Genomic DNA, 7186 nt, shown 5'->3' with positions numbered 1-7186 from the left:
ATCCTCTTAAGACTTGGGGGCTACAGGTATTATGCATATAAAGGGGGAACGTCTTCAAATTATCAGTTTTGAGTAAATCAGGAAGATCAATTACATGTCCCGGTGTCAACAACAATTATGACCCGGCATCGTCTGCTTTATAACCCGACAATTTTGGTAATGATAAACCGGCAAGTTTTACATCTTCAAGCCGGCTAAAAATCAGTGACAACAAATTGATTATGAGGCTCCTGTCAAATTTGTTCTTGTGTTTATTTTGCAGGATAAGTTTAATATGGATAAATTCAAATTAAACTGGGGGCTAATGTTGGGGATATACCCCGCAGTATTGACTCGGCCGGATGTATGACCCGGCCGAAGTTGGCGACTCACTGGTGACCCGTCCTGACTTGGCGACTCACTAAGTGACCCGCCCGGATCTCTCCACTCACTGATGACCCAGCCAAGTCAGGTGACTCATTGGTGACCTGACAGGCGGGTTAGAGGAGCGACAAGACCCGGTGGCCCATAAGACAGTTCATGGAAGTCCGGCTCAAGCTATGGCGGGCCGGCTTAAGAGGAAAGCATAAGGAATATTCCCTTACAAAGTAAGAAAGATTAGGACTCCACTTGTAATAGAGTAATCCTAATCCTAATAGGACTAGTCATGTAAGCCACCCCTTCAACATATATAAGGAGGGGCAGGGCACCCCAAGAGGGACAAGTTTCACAGGTTTCACAAGTTATGTTTAGATATACAAGTCAATAGCTCTCGAGATAGAGCACCCTTCTAATCGTGATCATCATCATCAATATCAATGAAGCAAGATCTAGGCTTTTATCTCCACCGTGAGGGGCTGAACCTAGGTAAAACCTCGCATCTCTCGATTCCGACCAACCCCTCCAAGCTACTACATAGATGCGTTGGCCTCACGACTAAGTTCTGACACTAAGGACACCTGCCTTGACAATTCCATGACAACTATAGTACCTGGAGTATTTTTTTTTGAAATGGAGGCAAAATATTTACCTCATCGATTAATTAAGTAGAAGAGAGTTGTCCAGTTAACTAATGGAAAACCGGTTGAAAACAATTACAATACCACATACAGACTACTCCCAAGGTCTGAAACCCCTTGACAGAACCATCAACCCTATAGGCATTCCCAACATGCAAGAGTCCCAAACCGTCACACATTTATATCGCGAAGGAATCCCCAATAAGGATGCCTCAGATGTGGACAATTGATCCCATCAAAACTAGGATGATAAGATAAACCATGAGGATGACCCAAAAGACCGAGGAGCAATCATTAAGCAGCCGCAGATGCGTTCTCTATGGCATCACTCTTCTTATTTTTGTTTTTGATAGACTTCATCACCTTCTTGATCTTGTCTTTTGTTAACCTTCTCACTCAAGATGCACGCAATCACCTTACCAGACCGAGGGCAAGCCACCTCCAAGCTAGATAGCAAGTTGCAAAGCTCTTTCGGGAAGGTCATGGACTGGTTTGGACCAGTTTTAGAAACTTTCATGTGTTTTTCTTCTTCTCCTTTTCTTTGTATTTTCCCCCTTATTTTTCAAATAGATGTCGACTTTATTTTGTTATAGACGCGTAACATTTATTTCATACACTTTTAACATTTTTTAAGTACATGATGTTCATTTTTCTAAATACATGTTTGGACATGTTTTTTGAACAAATGATAAACATTTTCCTATATAATTTGAACATTTTAACATCATACTAACATTTTCTAAATGTCACTAACACATTTTGCTAACGTATGAACATTTTTTAGAAATGTCTAAAAATTATTGGTACAAACATTTTTCAAAATTTACGCAACATTTTTCAAAATTTTAAAAATATCTTTACAAATGGCACAAACGTCGTTTGAAATTCTTGTATATTTTCTAGTGTTACGGACATTTTTTTTTCTAAAGGTATGAACATGTGTTAACATTTTTTAAATGTGACATGGACGTTTTAAAATTAAAATATCTATATTAAATTTTGATGCATATTTATTTGGAGTATTTAAAAATATAAAAAAAGAACAAAAACTAGTACGTACGGACGTGCTCTTATATGAACAAAAACAAATGGGTTGAGCGCTGTGTTCGGCCGGTGGCCGGTACATGTCTCCCGGGCGTTGTAGGCGACCTATAGCCGCGTCCAGTAGGATCCACCTTCTGCAGTTAGTTGTCGGCCTTTGTGCGTGTGTTGTTTGCACGGGGCTTAGCTGGGCCTTTAGAGATGACAGCAAAACATCGCAAGGCCGGAAACGAGTAGTTGTCGTGCCCCGAGCGAACTATTTCCTTCTCACAGTCCCCGCAAAAACGATTAAAAAAAAGAATCATTTCCTCATTCTTATCTTTATAAATTAAAAAAGAGGATGGAGGTGCGGGGAATCGAACCCCGTGCCTCTCGCATGCGAAGCGAGCGCTCTACCATATGAGCTACACCCCCGAGCTGGCAATCACACACTGTTAACTGTATCCATTATGGATTGTTTGATCCACACTGCTGTGACTAGAAATGAGAACGATGGGGCGACTCTCGGTTTAATACCATCCATGTGCAGAGTGTTGGAGCTCGTCTTGCTCTGCCCAATTCTCCCTTCCAGTTAGCCTTTTTTAAAAGCAAGGACTTGGCCCCCGGTTTCTGTTAAGTTTCTACAAGACCACAACCAAAATACGTGAAAAGAAACATAGTAAAAAGAGATCATGCGAACAAGGCGGCACTCAGGAAGAGCACCAGCTAATGCCGCGGCTGAGCACATGGCAAAAGAATGAAAAGTTCCGCTCCACATTACAGAACCATGACGCGAAAATCTGTGGCGAATGGAGTCCACAGTCAAGATGGTGGACCAACGCAATGCATGACCATCTTACCAAGGAGGTTCGTTGTGTCAGTTTTGGGCTACAGTCTCAAATTTACTCTTTATCCGCAGACTACAAGCTGATGCCGTCTCTGAAATGTCGGTTATTTATCATCTGCTCTTCAGGCACAAGAGGCCGGGCTACACATTCAAGAACGGAATACAAACAGCTACACGCAGTGGAGCTCCTACATTCAAGAGTGACACCTTGGACGATTCGAAACAAGGAACCTACTTCTGCTGTCAGGGGCTTCTGTATTCAAAGCTTGCATTGCAATAGCATTTGCGATAGTGACAGCATGGATGATTTGAAACAAGAAATTTAAGCTCAGTGCAAACAGTAGCAGCAGAACCTGGACGCTTGGACAGGCTAATGAAACGAAGACATACATTTCAGTCGTCTTAGATGGGTTGCAGTTACATTAGTCATACTAGTATATATCTTGCACTGAACAGTGAGAAAGACTGGAGTGACAACGTAGTATTAATTAGATACAGACATGGCACTGCTCATCAGTGGTTAAAAAGTAGAGGCGCCTATTAGAAGACAAGGCAAACAATTAAGGAGATACACATGGAAGGACTCAACAGAATATCAATCCTCGAGCTCATACATAGTCTTCAGTTTCAGAAGCAGATGTAGTAGCAGCAGCAGGGTCTTCTCTTCCACGAGGAGCCAAAGACTCGTAGTAGCCGTCAACCGTCTGACCCTCCCTCCTCTGAAGCTTCTCCGGAAATGTCTCCATCCCGGCGTATGTCAGCAGGACCCAGACATAGGAGAGGTACTCCACACCACCTCCCAGAGTCTGGGCGTGCAAGTATCCTCGGCACCTGCCTGCAGAAAAACAGAGCATCTCCACCCACACGTCTTGGATCAGCTCCCACCTCCTGGTGACTTCACCACCAAGTTCATCACCCAACAAGAATTCAGCGAGCTCCCACGCGTCCTGAATAAAAGATTTGTCACTATAGCCTTGGTTGCATTTGTGAACTGCCGCTTGTATAAACTCTATCTCGTCCTGGGGTTCGGTGCTGATGTTCTTGAGCTCGTGGTAGGCCTTTGTGAACAAGCTCTTTCTGCTGCCTGGCATTAGCATCTCAGGATTAGCTACCAAGAGATGCATCATGTAGTTGGATATTACTTTGCAGCGGCTGGCACAATGACCATCATCACGAGACCTGTCCATATACTGGAAGCATAAATCAGTGGCGAGGTGCCAGAGAATAATGGTCTCGTCAAATGGCCTCTTTATGCTCCAACCCAGTCTCGGGAGACATTTCTTACGGCCGAGCGTCCATTCGCCCCTGGCATCATTAAACCTCCTGTAAGTCTCATTGTCATGTATGTACTTCCACCCCGATTCAACATGCTGGCGGACCAATTCTGTAATCTCCTCACACGAATGGCTAGATTCCATGTAGGTAAAGTATTGGTCCACCAAATCCTTGCAGTTAAACCTTCCGGCGACCCTCCTCAGCATCAACATGTTGGGGCGCCATCTGTTATTGGCTAACTGTCCTATAATACCGTGTTGGAGAATTACGCCGGAGAAGCCGTCCGGTCTAACTGCTTGTACGCATTCCCGCAAAAAAAATAAAATAATAACTGCTTGTACGCAGAAGTAAATCAGCTCCAGCACGAGAGCACCGTACAAGAGCACAAGTGTAACCCGGGTATCTTCACCGCTATGAGCTTTGCTGTGGCTACTCGTGTGCACCAGGCAGATGGCTGCCACTAGCGTTGCATAAGCTAGTGCGTGCGTCCGCCGACGGCAGATGAATGATGGTAGCGCATTCTTGAAATCAACAAGTGGTCGGTGATAACCCCCGGTGCGGATGAAGCTGATCATAGCTAAGAGCGCGCTGTCATCTTTGGTGTAGAGGAAGCTGGTCATAGCACACAGCGCGCGCCCTGTTGCTTCATAAGCTGATCCGGGGTCGAGCGGCCAGAATTTCTTCAAGATTTTGACACGCTCAGGATAGGGACTTGGGAAGTCCAAAAAGAGCTGGTACGATAGCCCTGGGAGGTCTTGTTGGTCTTCTTCGCATGATCGCCGCTCTACCCTCCCATCTATGAATTGTTTTGCTTCTATTATAAAGTTGGCAAGACTTCCTTCCTCCGTGACAGCGCTGCCCCGAATGACGTGCTCCTCGGTCAAGCTGGCCTGCCGCAGGGCATCAAAGCTGCTGCTCTTAAGATCTAGTGCCTTCTGGAAGGATCTGATAATCACTAGGACGAAGAGCAGAATTGTTGCAGCCAACAACCGCTTGTCATCTGCCGACCATGACTTGTAAAGCACATAGAGTGCAATTGTAACCTGACACCGTTGATAATCTAATTAATAAGATGCAGACAAAATCAAGATATACACACCCTCTAACCCATAATATAACATCTTATTTCATCCAATTAGTATATTGGATATAATAAGATCTTATATTAGGGGACGGAGTTTCTCAACTAGTGGACACCATGGCTACCTAATTACAGTACAATGCTACAGAAATACCAATGCCTGTGCTATCAGTGTGAAATTACTCTCTTCCTGCAAAATTCCACTCACGTCCCCCGCGTCGCCCTCAGGCAGCTCCCGTTCCTACCTTCCCCGCATCACCGTCGCCGCAAGTCCGTGCGTGCCCAGGGAAGGTGCCCAGCTGGCCGAGTCCGGTGGTCCCGTCCACGACGTGCATCGACGGTGGACCGCTTGTGGGCTCGCACATGTTGGATCTGGGCCTGGTGGGCTAGAGGTGGAGCATAAAGAGGACGATCCGATTGGGCCGGCTAATTTGCATTTGCAGTTCAATTTCAAACATTTTTCAAAATTACGAACTAATTTCGAATTCCACACAATTTTTTTGAATTGGGAACAAATTTTAAAAGTGAACAAATTTGAAAAACCTGAACATTTTTTTTAATGTGAACATTTTCAGAAATTGCAAATAAATTTCTAATTCCAAACAATTTTTTTGAAAAGTGAACATTTTTTCAAAGAAGTTAATTCAAAATATATACTGAACATTTTCTTATTACACGGTGGACATTACTCAAATACATGCTAAACATTTTTGAAACAATACGGTGAATTGTTTTTCAACATGCACGTTGAACAAATTTTCTATACAAACATTTTTCAATGTACTGTGAACACATTTTTCAATATTGTGATTTTCTTTTGAAAGGTAAAAAATTCAAAAATTATGAACAATTTTCTGTATCATGAACAAAATTGGCATTTCAAGCATCTTTTGAAAATTTACACAGATTTTAAAAACTTGAGTTATGAAAAATTATGAATGTATGAAAAAACACAAATAGAAAAAGATGAAAAAGGAAAAGAAGAAATAAGCAGAAAAAACAGAAAATAAAAAGGAAACGAAAAATTAAAATCATGAAGAAAGCAAAAAAAAATGAAAAAAACTAACAGGAAAAAACATGTTCAGGGAACCTTCTAGAAGTGGGCCGGTCTTTCTGGTGCCGCCGCTCACTTCGCTTTAGCAAAGCCGCGGCTCCTTGATGCACGCGCAGGTCGAATAGGATCCAACCGATGTTCGATCCCATCGGCGCTAGTGCTTGTGGTGAGTGGCTGCGACAACAGTGGTGCTCTCTTATTAGCTCCTGCGAGGATGCTCGCCGAGTTGAAGGAGGGTCGTGAGGTCTCGCGCTCCTATGATTTCCTTGACTCGACGACCAACGTGGTGCAGAGTGTTCCGAGCTGCGATGCTTGAGGCGAAAGCCTTGTTTTTTTTTTTTTTTGAACTAGACGAAAGCATTGTTGGCAACCATGATGGGCGACACCTTCGGGGACCCTTTTTTCTTACTTGGTGGTGTTATTGTGAATCTCCCGCAAGCATCACTTTAATAATTCACTGAAAGATTAGAGCAGCGCGAACCAGCCCGCGGTTGGATGGTTAGGTGGAGAGTGGTGTGATCAATCCATCAGGGTTCAAGTCTCGGTGCTCGTATTTATCCTGGATTTATTTTAGGATTTTCGGCGATGCGCGTTTAGTGTGAGGAGACGTTCCCGACGACTACGAGGCGCCTACGGTGACTTTGTAAAATCACAAGATGATATGCTGGCTCATTCTCTCAGAGGTGCTCATAGAGTTAGGGTGTGCATATATGAGCGCTTGGGTCTGTTGTGTTCAAAAAAAGAGATTAGAGTAGTACCTAGACCATTTTGAGTCAGATAAGCACCAACTTTGATAATTTTGAGCCCATAATTTTATGAGATATATTTCCTTTGACTAAAAACAATTATTAATTTCCTAGAAATGGTTATTTAATTTAATGGTATAATTTTTCTATGCCCTATGTCCCTTG

General features: G+C 43.4%; 1 non-coding gene across 1 annotated transcript; it reads right to left on the bottom strand.

Moving 5' to 3' along the window:
• Positions 1-2380: 2380 nt before the first annotated feature.
• TRNAA-CGC (transfer RNA alanine (anticodon CGC)) lies at positions 2381-2453 on the bottom strand. Its single transcript has one exon. It is a non-coding gene; the product is annotated as a tRNA-Ala (tRNA).
• Positions 2454-7186: the final 4733 nt, after the last annotated feature.

This window comes from Triticum aestivum, chromosome 2A (genome assembly GCF_018294505.1).
Source record: "Triticum aestivum cultivar Chinese Spring chromosome 2A, IWGSC CS RefSeq v2.1, whole genome shotgun sequence".
Taxonomy (NCBI): domain Eukaryota; kingdom Viridiplantae; phylum Streptophyta; class Magnoliopsida; order Poales; family Poaceae; genus Triticum; species Triticum aestivum.
Note: the sequence above shows the minus strand (reverse complement) of the source record. Positions and strands in the feature narration are given on the sequence as shown.